Source organism: Staurois parvus, unplaced genomic scaffold, assembly GCF_062004578.1.
Source record: "Staurois parvus isolate SC_StPar_1 unplaced genomic scaffold, SC_StPar_1.0 ptg000151l, whole genome shotgun sequence".
In the NCBI taxonomy this organism is placed as follows: Eukaryota; Metazoa; Chordata; class Amphibia; order Anura; family Ranidae; genus Staurois; species Staurois parvus.
The window spans coordinates 3,072,912-3,089,068 of record NW_028317947.1 but is presented as its reverse complement, the minus strand read 5'-3'; the positions used below and the strand labels follow the sequence as shown (position 1 = coordinate 3,089,068).

The window sequence follows — 16,157 nt, the reverse complement described above, 5'->3', positions numbered from 1 at the left end:
TAATCTCAGACCCTATGTCGTTTATATTAAAAAGTAAGGGTCCGAACACTGAACCTTGTGGTACATACAGATTTTTCCAAGCCCGTAGACTTTACCTTAGCCGTGTGTGGGGAACTGTGTCAAACGCTTTTGCAAAATCCTAGTACACCACGTCCACTGCCACCCCTCTGTCCAAGGTTTTGCTCACCCCCTCATAAAAAGAAATCAGATTTGTTTGACAACTTCTGTCTTTCATGAATCCATGCTGTCTATTGCTTAAAATATTTTTTACCCGCAAGAACTCATCTATGTAGTCTTTTAATAAACTCTCCAGTATCTTCCCAATTATAGAAGTTAAACTAACTGGTCTATAATTACTTAATAAAGATTTTGACCCTTTTTTAAATATTGGCACCACATTGGCCTTACGCCAATCCAGTAGTACTATGCCAGTCATTAAAGAGTCCCTAAAAATTAGAAACAATGGCTTCGAAATGACAGAGCTCAATTCTTTAAGGACACATGGGTGTATGCCATCCGGTCCAGGTGCTTTATTCACCTTTATATTGTCTAAATATTTTTGGATCATATCAATTGTGAGCCAATGTGGATCATCTGGAGCTGTGTCAATACCATGCCCATTATGGACAAAAGCTCCCCCATGCTCCTTTGTATACACAAAGCTGAAGAAGGTATTAAATAAATTTGCCTTCTCTTTGCTCCCAATCATCCACTCTAGATTATTTTGTAAAGGGCCTACATGCTCAGACCGAACCTTTTTACTATTAATATATTTGAATAATTTTTTGGGGTTGGTACTGCTATCTTTTGCAATGTTGTTCGTTTTCAATTTTTGCGGCCTTTATTTCCTTTTTGCATATTCTGTTATATTCTTTGTAATGTTTAAACAATGATAGTGTTCCTTCATTTTTATATTGAATAAAAGCTCTTTTCTTATTATCTATAGCTTTTTTTAACTTTGGCCGTAAGCCACATAGGTTTGATTTTTAGCCTTTTAAACTTGTTGCCCATGGGAATATATTTTGTAGTGTGTTCACACACAATCTTTTTGAAGAACTCCCATTTCTGTTGTTGTATTCATCAATGCCATTATTCCTTCCCAGTCTAAGTCTTGGAGAGCAGCTCTCAGCCTTGGAAAATTAGCTCTCTTGAAATTGAGCATTTTTGTTTTTCCCGTATGTGCTTGCTGTTTACAGCTAACAATAAATTAAATCATGTTATGGTCACTGCTACCCAGATGTTCTTTTATATGGACATATTGTTGTGGGGTGTATTCATTTTTGCATCAACTTATTTGAGAAAAACTGAAGATTTTGTGATCTAAGTTATATTATTTAACTTTCATGTAATGACCTAAACGAATGTTCCATAAAACTCGGTTTTGTCAAAATTTTGGAAATTGTTCTTGTGTTCATTGAGATATTAAATAAAATCTTACTTTTCAAAAGGGGTGTACTCATTTATGCTGAGCACTGTGTGTATGTATGTGTGTGTGTGTGTGTGTATGCATGCTGGGTTTTTTATATGTATGCTGGACAGCATGCGGTTAAAATATTTAACTGAATTTGGCATGCATCATCATGCACTTCTTTGCTATTTGTCTGCGCACTGTCCACTGCAAGTGCATGGTAGTTTGTGAATGGAGAGGGAAAAAATAGGTCATTTGATTTCTTTAGTATACAAATTGGGCTTTATTTTTCTCTGGCCAGCAGAAGGCTGATCATCATAATAAAGCTGAAGATGACAAAAGAGGCCTAAGAGCTGGAAAATGAAGCATAATAGAAATATGAAACACACAGTAGTTTAGACTAAAACAAAGCTGACTCATCCAGTTTGTTAATGTGCCCACCAGGTGCCTGTGGTCTGCACTCTCACCCTGCTCCTGAATGCCTCTATTAGCTTGGGCCATCACAAGGTCCTTGTAAGTTGGTTTCTGTGGAGTGCAAGAGGCCATGTGATTTTTAAGAAGGAAACATTAAGAACTCTCTCTCAACAGCACAGAGGAGATCATGTTCCAGACAGACTGGTACAGGAGCGGATGTTTGTGCACAAGAGAGAGCGCTGGGACCAGGCAGGTTCCTGCAGAGCCATTTACATCAGACCAGGAAAGCAAGCAGACGTTCATTTAGAACAGCCGTTGCTGAATTCTTTATTAGATACTCTGTGCAAGAGTTATTCTTTTCAGCCTATTCCAGCCAATCCGTGCCATTTGCCGTCAAAGGCGACCATTCCTTCACCATCCAGCATGTGCCATAATTCAGAGAATGTGTTTGTGTATTTGAAGTTAAACCAGTTTTTCTTTTTTATTAAATGCAAAATGTAATTCAGGAGTTGAATTCTGTCCTGTGCAGTTTGTTTAACTGTGTAATATGTGTGTTGCTATTCGTATTCTTAGACCTAGACATATTATTGAAAAGCATTCATTGCTTTAAAAAAAGATATCTGGCAGATTAAGCGACATGTCAGTCAAAGGGAAAAGGACAAGGAGTGCCTACCTTTTGTCTGTTTTTCCAATACACTCACTTTGTTGTTCTTATAAATGCAGAAAGTGAGCGAAGCCACTTTCAATAATTTATCTTCAAATCAATGTGAATGAGTTTGTGTCTGGCGGGCGCAGAGCTCCACAATCATGTCTTGATTTATTTAGGAGAGATGTTCCTCTCTAATGGTGGCAGAGCCGCCAATCCGCTGACCCTCCTGCATGGGGCCCAATTTGTATCTTATAAAAAGCTGACCTAATTCTCATTGATTGCCACTGGTTAGCAAGAGACAACAGCATACAGGCATTAGACTTGAGATGGCTCTAGTCCAGGCAGGAGGACTGCAATGCAATGTGAACCATTGCACAGCTTACAGTGTTTAAATACATGGTATCTCACCTTCGTTAATATCTTTTACTATATAAACAGCAACTAGCCAAACATAAATCTTTCTTGTACTTTGAGATACCTCATTACTTCAGACAGGTGATCCTTTGTGGCATGCAGATTACCTGTCTAAGGTAATATAGGCAATTACAAGGGGAAGGGGTTGACGATGGCTAGAAGAGAAGCTGAGGGTGCAGAGTTTATTCTGGTCTGAGCAGAAGCAATAGGGAGAAAAAAGGGGAAAGGATATACTGTAACCAGATCTGGCAACCATAACCCTAATGAGGCCTAAAGAGGAGGATAGGTGGTTTTTCACAGCTGGAGAGGCACTAGAGAATTGCTGCTAAATCTGTGACCTAATAATGTTTTGTCCATTATTAACTGAGGAGTCACTGCTGGAGAGGTCATTAACCTGAACTTTATAGCACAATTAGGGAAGAGAGTAGCCCTAGGGGGTGAGGTACCCATCTGCCCTGAGAGTCACCTCCACCCAACTTAGTGCCCCGTGCTGAATATTACATTTATATATATATCTAAAAAAAATTGAAGGAACACTTTTTAATCCGAGTATAGCATCAAGTCAATTAAACTCCTGGGATATTGATCTGGTCAGTAAGTAGCAGAGGGGTTTTTTAATTAATCAGTAATTTGGCTAGGATCAGTGTCACTACTGGTAGCATGAGGTGATACCTGGACCCTACAGAGGTTGCACAGGCAGTCCAACGCCTCCAGGATGGCACATCTATGCGTGCCATTGCCAGAAGGTTTGCTGTGTCTCCCAGTACAGTCTCAAGAGCATGGAGGAGATTCTAGGAGACAGGCAGTTGCTCTAGGGGAGTTGGATAGGGTCTTAACCCTTCAGCAGAACTGGTATCTGCTCCTTTTGAACAGGATGAGCACTTTCAGAGCCCTACAAAATGACCTCCAGCAGCTCACTGAGACAGACTGCATGAGGGTGGCCTGAGAGCCCAACGTCATCTAGTGGACCCTGTGCTCACTGCCTGGCACCAAAGAGTTCGATTGGCATTTGCCATTGAACACCAGAATTGGCAGGTCCGCCACTGGCGCCCTGTGCTTTTCACAGATGAGAGCAGGTTCACCTTGAGCACATGTGACAGACATGAAATTGTCTGGAGAAGCCATGGAGAACTTGATGTTGCCTGTAACATTTAGCATGACCGTTTTGGTGGTGGGTCAGTGATGGTGTGGGGAGGCATATCAATGGAGGGACGCACAAACCTCTACAGGCTAGATAATGGCACCCTGACTGCTATTAGGTATCCTTGGACCCATCGTCAAACCCTACGCTGGTGCAGTGGTTCCTTGGTTCCTCCTGGTGCACGACAATGCCCAGCCTGATGTCGCGAGAGTATGCAGGCAGTTCCTGGAGGATGAAGAAATTGATACCATAGAATGCATGAAGGTAAAAGCTTTCACCCCTTACAACCACTTTCAGCCTTAGTATAAAATAAAGATTGGACATCTCAGATATGACAATAGATAGGAGCACTGCTTTGCAGCCAGTAAAATATTTTGCCTACTGTTTGGATGCACCCACATTCAGATCTATTGCAATTTGCACTGTGCACATCAATATTTAAAGCCCACCATCAAGCAATAGCAGCCAGTGGAAAGACGTGCCACTGCCAGGGAGGGTGGCCCTGTGAACACCACAGCAGGGGCGGACTGACAACTCATGGGGCCCCCGGGCAATAGGGGATCATGGGGCCCCTGTGTCCTCGCCCACACTCAAACCACACCCAAAAAAGCCTATGAAAGGTACCAGGGCCCCCTACTGACCCCGGGCCCTCGGGCAGTGCCCGAGTTCCCAAATGGTCAGTCCACCCCTGCACCACAGATCAGGGTTAGGAAACAATCTGTCAAAGCAGTCAACCTATTGACCATTGGGGAGAAGGACCTACCTTCAGTGAGCTCACCATCCGATCCACGTTCCAGCCAGGGGCCTCAGTGCTACTGCTAACCACTCTTACTCCGAATCTGATCCCAACTCCTGCTGCAGCCATGGGCCGCAGCCTCCTCCTGACCATACAGGCTGCATTGGGTGGGGTTAGAGAGTCAATGGAGCTTCTGGCCCCACCCCCTCCCCTGCTGGCTGGGGAATAAATTACAGCACTGCTTCCATATATCTGGTTGGTCTGCAGTGTCATCATGGGGCGGGGGGGTAGCTCCAATTTGCGGGATGAAAGGGCAGCTCCTCTGTTCTTTTGTTATTTCTGGTCTATGAAACTGATTTTGTGTCTATGCATCAGTGGTGAAGTGGGCTTGTTTCACCTTTTTATTCAGCTGACTTATATTATTTAAACTTAAATACATTTGTATGCAGTTATTTACCATTTCTTTAAATATCTTTCTATTATAGAACTTAAACTTATGCTGTAGGTCTGTAGGTACTAGGTCAGTAAGTTGATTGCTAAATATAGGTGCCACATATGCTTTGTGCCAATGCATTGGTACCAAACCAGTCATTAAAGCGTTCAAAAATTTTTTATGAAACAATGGATTCAAAATAATTAGGTTTAAATCTATGAGGACACATTGGCTTTAAACCAATGAGTTTAGATTTTCTGCTTACATTTATCTAATTGCTTCTGGACCCTATAATTGTTGAACCACATTGTATGTGAGTGCAACATCCAGACATGCCATTCATTTGTGCAACTTAGCATGCCTGTAAACTATTAAATCCCTCTGCCAATTTGGTGGTCAGATGTGTCAATCGAGTAAGGTTCAAGCCTTTCAGAGTTAGCCTAGCCATGTTTTCATTATCTATTTGATGGGCCCATGTGTCAATCATTGCCCATTTGTAATTGAAAAAGGAAGAAAATAATAGTTCTGAACCACAAGATGTATCAATGTGGACCAGTCTTTGAGAAATTAGTGCCTATATATGATTAGTCTAGGTGGATATTCTTGTTCTACACAACCCTTTTGGAGCTATCTCATTCACCTTTACCAATGCAGCTGGACTGTAACTGTGTTTCTGGTCTGTTTCCCATTTGTCATAAGGCACTAAAAGCTAGGAAGGGAGTGCACTTTCTAATGTTAAAGCGTGGGAATGATAAGTCCTCAAAGTAAGTGAAACTAATAGGAGAACATGAATGCTTTCAGGATTTTTTTTATTCATATGTTGCTTCAAGGCATATGTAGATGTGTATTTTTGCTTTGCTGAGCTTACTTAACTATGTAATGAGGCTATACAGAGGAACATAGATTATGTGTTAGGCACACTTACCCAAAATGAATTGCAAGCAGTGATAGACCTGCATTGTATATGACAAGCTTATGTTACACGTACTGTTTCAATAAATATATCGTACTCTAAATCTCAGAATGGTGTCACTAGTTTTAAAGTGGTATTAAACCCCCCACAAAAATGTATTATGCTGAAGCTTACCCAATTCCTATATGTGGTGACTGCATTAGATTTCTTTTTTTTTAGGTTTTTTTCCTTTATTTTCCTGTGGTGATCCAGCCAACAAGTTTGTTACTGTTCAACTTCTTTTAGTAGACTGTGCTTTTCAGCAAAAGTGGCAGTTGAGTTGTCAAGAAAAAACAGTTAGCACTGACAAGGGTGCTTTCCATGGTCAGTTGTTATTTATTTATGTATATACACCTTTATCACAAAAAAGAAAAAAAACTGTTTGCTGTAACTGCTTAAAAAGTGTTGGCTGGAGTTGCACTTTAATCTGTTAGTCAAATCTGTCTATATCTGCTAGTGCATCCAACACTACCGTCTCCCCAGATTGACAGCGTGTCTCCATTGCTCCTCAATCCAAAGTGGAGACACCATAAGACAGGAAGTGTGTTACTGGCCAGATCACCAGGTGAAAAAGCCAATAATAGGAGAAGAAAACCTACAAAAAGAAAATAAATGCAGCTACCATTTTTGAGGACTGGTGAACTTCAATATATTTAAAAAAAATGTATGGGGGGGGGGGTTAATACTGCTTTATCGACCCCATATTCACCAAAGTTTTTCACTTTGTATTTCATTAGCTCATCTCTAAGATTTCTAAAGATACCAGTCCATTTTTTACATTTGTCGTCATTTGAAAATTACTGTTTTGAAAGCTCATTTCTAAATATAAAGTATACATTAGGTTGGTTCAATGCAGACCTTTTTTTTTTTTTAATAACACATATTGTGGACACAAGATGGGAATGATTTACTAAAGTAGAATATTACATTCGTTGTGCATAGTGAATTTTAATTTTTTAAGGGAACTTTCACTTAGCTTAGTGAATGTGGAAGGAATTCACTTTACAATAAATATCCATCATGTGCAAGAAAAATTTAAAAAATACAGAATTTTTGCTTGCACATCATTGGATAATTGAATTCACTAAGCTCAGTGAAAATGCTGTAGTAAATCAACCCCAGTATGTTGTGAATGCAAAACGTAATGTGAAAAGGTTGACTGTCTATGGTTTGGATCCAAAAGGAATATGAATAGGACTGCTAATGGCAGCCTGGATGCCATGGCCACGACTAAAGGTTTGATACATTGAAACTGTTTTTATGGAGGGCCTCACAGTAATATGACTTCCTAAATTTCAGTGTCGGACTAAAATGCGGAAAGTAGGATACTCTGGACATTCAATGTTTTTAGCAAGGACAAATGCCTTTGTCCTTGGGCGCATACTGCCTAAATGTTAGCACTGCTATAGAGATTGGCAGGCTGCCGACGGCAGGGCTGAACAGTGCACCTGCGCCCTCCACCCACACCTAAATGCTGTAGTCTCATGCATTGGGGCTAAACATTCATTGTGCAATGGGGGCTTATACTGAAAATAAAGAGAGTGGTTCTTTCAATATAAAAGAAATGTGTGAGCAGGAGCCACAGTCATACAGTGCATCCAGAAAGTATTCACAGAGCTTAACTTTTGCCACATTTTGTTATGTTACAGCCTTATTCTAAAATGGATTAACCACATCCCGACCGCTCTATACTGCTTTTCTCTTTGGAGAGAGGAAAACCTTCCAGAAGAACAACCATCTCTGCAGCACTCCACCAATCAGGCCTGTATGGTAGAGTGGCCAGACAGAAGCCACTCCTCAGTAAAAGGCAAATGGCAGCCAGCCTGGAGTTTGCCAAAAGGCACCTGATTGACTGTCAGATCATGAGAAACAAAACTCTCTGGTCTGATGAAACAAAGATTGAACTATTTGGCCTGAATGCAAAGTGTCATGCCTGGAGGAAACCAGGCACTGCTCACCACCTGGTCAATACCATCCCTACAGGGAAGCGTGGTGGCAGCATCATGCTGTGGGGATGTTTTTCAGTGGCAGGAACTAGGAGACTAGTCAGGATCGAAGGAAAGATGAATGCATCAATGTACAGAGACATCCTTGATGAAAACCTGTTCCAGAGCGCTCTGGACCTTAGACTGGTGCGACGGTTCATCTTTCAACAGGACAACGACCCTAAGCACACAACCCACATAACAAAGGAGTGGCTACGGCCCAACTCTGTGAATGTCCAGGATGGCCCAGCCAGAGCCTAGACTTGAACCTGATTGAAAATCTCTGGAGAGATCTGAAAATGGCTGTGCACCAATGCTCCCCATCCAACCTGATGGAGCTTGAGAGGTGCTGCAAAGAAGAATGGGAGAAATTGCCCAAAAATAGGTGTGCCAAGCTTGTAGCATCATACTCAAGACAACTGGAGGCTGTAATTGGTGCTATAGGTGCTTCAAGAAAGTATTGATCAAAGGCTGTGAATACTTGTACATGTGGGTTTTTTTTATTTTTTTATTTTTTTTTAATAAATTGCAAAGATTTCACATTGTCATTATGGGGTATTGTTTCTAGAATGTTGAGGGAGAAAAATAATTTAACCACTTGCCCTTCTGAGGATTTACCCCCCTTCATGACCAGGCCATTTTTTGTGTTACGGCGCTGCGTTACTTTAACTGACAATTGCGTGGTCATGCAACGCTGCACCCAAAGTAAGTTTATGTCCTTTCTTTCCCACAAATTAAGCTTTCTTTTGGTGGTATTTGATCGCCTGTGCATTTTTTTTTTTTTGCGCTATATAAAAAAAAAAAACAATTTTGAGAAAAAAAAATTTTTTTGACGTTTTGTTATTAAGCATGTCCAGTAAAAAATTTAAAAAATCAAATTTCATCATAAATTTAGGCCAAAATGTATTCTGCTACGTGTTTGCTAAAAGAAAAATCCCAATACGTGTAAATTAATTGGTTTACGTGAAAGTTATAGTGCTTTAAAAGGGCCGTATATATACTGGAATTTTTTTTTTTTTACTTGTAACGGCGGCGATAAGTGACTTATAGCGTGACTGCGGCGGGAATTCTGACACTGGGGGGAACTGACTTGGTGTCATGTACATCCCGAGTGACACCAATACAGTGATCAGTGCTAAAAAAAAAAAAAAGCACTGACACTGTACTAATGGCACTGAGCAGGAAGGGGTTAACATGATCAAAGGGTTAACTGTGTGCTGGGAGTGTTTTACTGGGGGGTGGTGTGTTGGCGCTTCACTGTAAGCACACTGCTCTGGATGGCTGTGCTGTGCACAGCCATACAGAGCAGTGTGCCCGAGCCGACAGGGAGGAGGACTGTTAGTAAACAAAGCAGCCCTCCTCCCCATTGGAGATCCTCAGTAATCACCAAGCGCCGGCGGGTAATCATCGGCTGGGACCCGGTGATTGACAGCCGTGGGCACAAATTGCTCGTGCGCGCCCCCTACCCGGAAATACAAAATCACGTATGTATACGTGATTTTGCGCACTCCTGCCATCCTGTAGCAGTATATCTGCTATAGAGCGGTCGGGATGTGGTTAATCCATTTTGGAATAAGTCTGTAACATAACAAAATGTGTCAAAAGTTAAGCACTGTGAATACTTTCTGGATGCACTGTATCAAAATGATATGCTCAGTGGGTAATATGATTTAAAGTGGTTGTAAAGGCTCAAGGTGTTTTACCTTAATGTATTCTCTGCATTAAGATAAAAAACCTTCTGCTTTCAGCACCCCCTGAAGCCCTCCTAAATATTTACCTGAGCTCCATCTCAATCCAGCGATGTGCACAAGAGCAGAGGCTCTGTCAGGTCTCTCCCTCTTCATTGGCTGAGAAACAGTAGCGGGAGCTGTTGGCTCCCACTGCTGTCAATCACAGGCAGTGAGGAGGGAGTGGGGGTGGGTCCGACACTCAGAGGCTGCTCAGGACCGAGCAAACACGAGTGCCCTCAGAGCAAGTCATTTGGGCACTCGGCAGGGGGGAGGAGCCAGAAGCGCCGCAGGGGACCCAAGAAGAGGAGGATTGGGATTGCGCTCTGCAATACCATTGCACAGAACAGGTGTCTGTGACATGTTTGTTATTTTTAAAGAATAACAACTAGGAGAGTAACACAGTTTTTTTTTTTGTTTTTTTTTCCAGACATCACTTTTTTCTTGTAATATAGGTCTTAGAAATACCACATTGCCAGTGAAGATGAGGGCCACACAATTGCTGAAAATGTAGCAGAGCCTTATACTGTTGATCCGTGTTTGGGTCTAACAGAGCAGAACAAATTAAAGAGGTGCTACTTTCTTAGGACACTGTAAAATTAAGAGTTTTGTTTTGTGCAGAGGGCACAAATCTATGCGTAGAGACCAAGCATGGATGCTTTACGCCTAACAGAACCAGTACCAACATGAAAATATAACCTTTATAGAACTTTCAGGAATTAAAACACACATATTTGTATCAGAGACCAAATGAGAATATTATACCCATAGACTGGTGTCCAGTGGGAAAACACAAAGGGTCTAAATGACCCCTCACTGTGAACATGCACAAATTAAAAACATTTGTCTTGTATTGTTAAAATGTTATGTATATTCTGACTTAAAACTGAACTCCAGGCACAAAAAACTTTCACTCAAATACATTCCTTAGTAGCCTCAAAGGATATAAATCCACGTTGTGTGTACCAAATGCCTTTGCAAAGCAAGATACTATGTTGTAATAGAAGCAGTGGCCTCATCACTGTGCTGCTTGTACATAGGGCAGCACTGTGGGAGGGACTCAGGAGGCTCCACCCACCATAGGCTGCCTGCAGAAAACTACAAGATTGGGCTGATACAGGACCAGTTATCTTGTCGTCGTGTTCTGCCATCATCCTTAGACATTTGTCCTTGTCCTCTGGCATTAATCAAATATCTACATCCCAGAGGTGTTTGAGCATGGCACAAGGCCTTTCCAATAAGACCTGGAGCTTGTTTTGTTGCTAGGGCACCAATGACCCCCCACCGTCTGACTCATTTTTTACACACTTTTACTCTATGCGTGTCATCTGAAGGGCTGTCAGCACAACACCTGGGTTCTGCTAGGCTACCCCCAAAACTTCTCTGCTTACATCAACCTGTATCAGCTGCAGATGCGGGGGTATTAGACACAGATTGGGTAGGTTTGCTCCAATACCTTGCAGTCTTTACTCTGTGTGGAGCACAGTACCAAATCAGCAGCGGCAGAATTTGTAACTGTGGTGACAAAGGAAGAAGCCACATATAACTTTATCCCTAAGGAGTTACAGAAACACAAGAGTGCTTATAATGTGCAACACGCTTATAACACGCTTATAACTTGACGCATATATTCAGCTACATTCTCAGGCTGTATATTAAGAAAAACATAAAAGATAAGTTAAGGCAGACTGTTTTGTCCTATGCTCATCTTAAGATCTATCACAGAATTGGGGTATAGAGAAACACTTCCCTTCACCCCTAAAAGTCTCAAAGGTTGCAAACACATCAGAGCACAGCATCTTGTTTCCAGTCCCTTGTTCTCTGCTCATTCATTGTACCATCAGGGTCTTGAAAGGCAAAATAATCCTTATTCCCCTGCCCGCCCCCAACACTAAGACATTACAGAAACATTAAAGTGTTACTAAACCCAGCACCCTGCATTCACTAAATTAGGTCTCCCACAGTACACACAACATGGAAATGCAATTATTTTAGTAAATATAAACTGCTAAATACCGTTTCTCATCAGCAGTTAGAGCAGTCTTGTGACTTCTATCAGTGTCTGAGCACTGGTTAAAGCTTGTAGAAGGAGCTTTCGTTCTCCTCTCACTGTTTTATGAGGCTGCATAATCCCTGACCCTCTGTCTGGACAGTGCTGATTGGCCCTATGCTGATCACATGCACCCTCCCAAGAAAAAGAAAAAAACTCTAGCAATAATCACTAAACTGAGCATGTGCAGCTCAGTTCTATCAGCAGATGGAATGGGAACAGTAGAAGAAGGGGAAGATCAGAGAAGACCGGATTAAACAGCCTTTTTACGTAATGCAGAGGATTAACCCCTTAAGTCCTACAGTGAGTATAACCAGCATGCTTTACTGCATATATAGACTGATTTTACTGTTGTGGGTTTGGTAACACTTTAACATCCTGGGTACTAGATACACACTGGGAATATCCTCTGATCCTATATCTGAGTCCGACTGTGACCTTGGTTATCCACATGGCCTCTTACTTCCTCCCCAAAAAATAACACTAGAGGAGATGCACTTGTCACATTAGCCACTGGGCTAGTCTTCCACCTCACTGGACAGTGGCTTGCGATGTGCCCAGCTTGATTGCAAACAAAACAGTTCCATGTATCCACAGGTGCAGGTCTATGCAATCCTGTACTGGAGTCTAGCCATCTCCAGTTTGCGCTCTCTCTCTCTCCCTCTGACATTGTGGCACTTTGTTTCCCTCTGTCTTTTAGCTTGTTGGAAATTAAAAATGAGCTGAAGGTGCCAATAGGGGACATCAGTAACCGAAGGCCATAGGGATGTTTCCAGAGACAAACTCCAATGTGCATTGAAATTTCTTCTGCCATGTAGGTCCAAGAAAAGAGTCACACAGTCATCTGGATTGGCACTCTTGCTGGGCTTGAATGCCACAGTATGCTGTTACGTATTATTCTCTATCAGCGAACATATAAGTATTGTCCTCCTCTTGTCAACTGTATTGATCCATCTTTGCTTACAGACATTGATTGAGGCCTCTTATGGAAGATTGCCATTCCTTTTTAGAACGTGTGACACTTATATGTAGAGTGTAACATGGTGCCAAGCTGCCACGCAGGTTTCACAGGCCACATGCTAGCAGTTACAGGTTAGCTAAATAAGGCAATATCACTTATAGAATTATTGCAACAACCACTCACTATCTCTTCAGATTTATGTATTCTTTGGAGCAAGCAAAAAACAGTTCATTTATTATATGTTTATTATCCTTAGGTGGGCAATGCAATGTGAATTCTGAATCCAAAAGTATTGCTTTCACAGCACACACAAGCAACCATGCGATCAACAAGTTGCAGTTGTGAACAGATCCTAAATAGTGAAGTAGCATGGGGTGAACAAGGTTCACTTCTAATTCTGTCAGTCTTGTCGAAGTAGAGCGAGCATTCCACTGAATTAATTGAGCGAGTCTGGCTGCCTGTTAATATCTTTGTAATAAGAAAAGACCGGATTCTTCCTGGGTTTAGACCTTGCCAAGTATGACCTCTTTATGCCAAACAAAGTCTGTGATGTGTGATTGGAGGCTTTCCAGCTTTCTGGAAGGAACAGGTATAGAAAAAGAGTTATTTCATGAGTTAATGGCAAAGTCATGTCCAATCTGAATGTTTCTTTTTTCGTTTTTGTTTTAGAGTACAGGATGGCTAAAGCCTCCACCAGCTTATTATTGCTGTCTGTACTCCTGTTTCAGATTTTCCTTACCAATCAGCTGCTGATTGGTGGAACTGTTGTCACTAGGACAGTAAGTGAAGGAAAAAAGGGCTCTTTTATAGTCTCTGAAAAGCACTTTTCAGACAGCAATACAGGAGCATCTGACAGACATTCAAATGGCAATACTGCCCCCTCTTAAACGTCTTCTTTTTTTTTTTTACCCTTTTAAACAGGGTTTTTAATGGGAATACCATGCAGTGACCATGAGCCAAGCATTTCACTTGAATGAGTCACGTTTGGTGGTGGTACTGCTTGCTAAACAGGACAGGAGGTATCATTTATGCTGTGGTCACAAAGCTATTGCCATGGAACCTCTGAATCTACTAGAACCAGAGGATATCATGAAATCAGTAGGCCTGTGTGCAAGATCAAAAGTGGGCCTTAGGCATTAATAAAATAAAAATGCCTTGCACTTCACGCAGCGAACAGTGGATGTGGTATAAAATTACACAAAATATTGGGCTTGGCTTAAAAGAGGTGAGGTTAAATAGAGTCTAAGATGACTTACATATTGCAGAATGTGGTAATGTTAAATAAGGATGTACAGTGCAGAGTGTACGGCAGTGGGTAGTATGTGCAGGAGAGGAGTGTTGAGTGTATGGCAGTGGGTAGTATGTGCAGGAGTGGAGTGTATAGTCGTGGGTAGTGTGTGCAGTGTATGACGATGAGTAGTATGTGCAGGATGGTGTCAGTAGGGCAGTGGACGGTGACAGTAGTTCTTAATTTTTATTATACAATTTTTTATTTGTTTATTTTTATACCACTATATATTTTTCATTTTTTCAAAATGTCTTTTGGGAGCCAGTAGATGCCAGGGTGTCAGTAGGGCAGTGGACAGTGTTAGCAGATCAATGGACAGTGTCAACATTTTTATTGTATTTTTTTTTTTTTTGTATTATTTTTGAAAATGTATTTTTGTATTATTTTCACAATGATTTTAGGGGGTAGTAGACAGTGTCAGTAGGGCAGTAGAGAAGTGGATGGTGTCAGTAATTTTTTTTTATTTATTTATTTTATTATTGACAATTTGACAATTTTTTTTTTAGTTTTGTTCACACAGCTTGGGGGGGGGGGGGGTTTGTCAGGGCAATGGACAGTGTTGGTAGGGCAGTGGATATTGTCAGTAGTTTTTTCTCTATTTTTTACAACTTTATTTATTTTTTACAAATTTTTTTTTCACAGTGCTTCTGAGGGGGGGGGGGGGGGGGGATGTTGGGCAGTGGACAGTGTCAGTAGGACTGAGGACGGTGTCAGTACATAATGTAATTTTTTTTCATTCGTTTTCACAATGCTTTTTAGGGGAAAGGGTTTTGGGGCACTAGATCGTGTCAGTGGGGCAGTGAACGGTGTCAGTATTTTATTTTTAATTTAAATACATTTTTTTGATATTTTCTGCAATTTATTTTTTTTCACAATATTTTTTTTTGGGGGGGTCAGCATTTTTTTTTATTTTTTATTATTCTTTACAATTACATTTATTTTTATTTTTTACAGTTTCATTTTTTAATATCTTTCCTCTGAGACAGAGAAAGGGACTGAGGACAGAGATTTCCCAGTCCCTTTCTCTGCATCCTCAGCTGCACTGAAGGTGAATGAGCAGGAGACAGAAGCTCCTGTTCATTCATAAACTGAAGCATAATAAACACAGTCCGGTACCAATCACTGACTCTGCTCATTCAGAAGAGGAAGGCACTGGTAAATTACATATTTACTGGCCCCTTTCTCTGCTTTCCATCCTGGCACATCAACTTCAGCAGCCAAGAGGAGAGGAGGGAAGCTGGCAACGCTATGCAGGGCAGGAGCACACAGGAGGGCCCAAAAAGGAAGGAGAATCCGATGGACAGTTGGGGATGATTGGTGCGGCGTTGGGGGCAGTACCGATCTCCCTCTATGGCTTTCCATGAAGCAGTGGAGAGGAGGAGAAGCAGCTACTATGACTATTTTCACTAATCTCATTTGCAAACGATAGACCACCTGAAATATTTGGAGATTCATATTCAGAAGGATTTGTCTAAATTTGTACCTCTAATTTTAACCCCCATTCTCATGGAGATGGAATCTATAAATTACAGGTGTGAAATTCTCCCCCCCTGGGCCACATTACTCTGATTAATATAATGATCCTTCCAAAATGTCTTTATTTTAGAAGCAGCACCCATATTTCTTCCCTATAGGATTTTTTAACACATAGACTCTGTCATGTCCTCCTTTATTTTGGTCAAATTGCAATTTAGGATTACTAAATCTTCCCTACAAGCTATGATAGCTTCTCCCATTTTTTTAAAACTATTTCATTGCCTGCCAACTTACCTATGTACACAATTGGCTACATTCTGTACCCCCCCAGCCCATCTGTTGAGATCTCCTCTGGCCCTCAGGGACAGGCTAAGTGTGATTGGTTGATTGTGTGAGTGTTAAATTTACCAGCACATATTGTTCCAGTGAGGCGTGTCAATGTGTTTTTGGGCATACTGTAGCCGGGCTTTTTTGTGACATTGGGGCTGTAGAGGCTTCTTTCTGGCAACTCGACCATGCAGCT

General features: G+C 41.4%; 1 protein-coding gene across 1 annotated transcript in view; it reads left to right on the top strand.

Annotated features, from left to right (window-relative positions):
• Positions 1-16,157, top strand: part of SKAP1 (src kinase associated phosphoprotein 1) — a 551,061-nt gene that overhangs the window by 463,337 nt on the left and 71,567 nt on the right. The gene's annotated exons all lie outside the window — the stretch shown is intronic.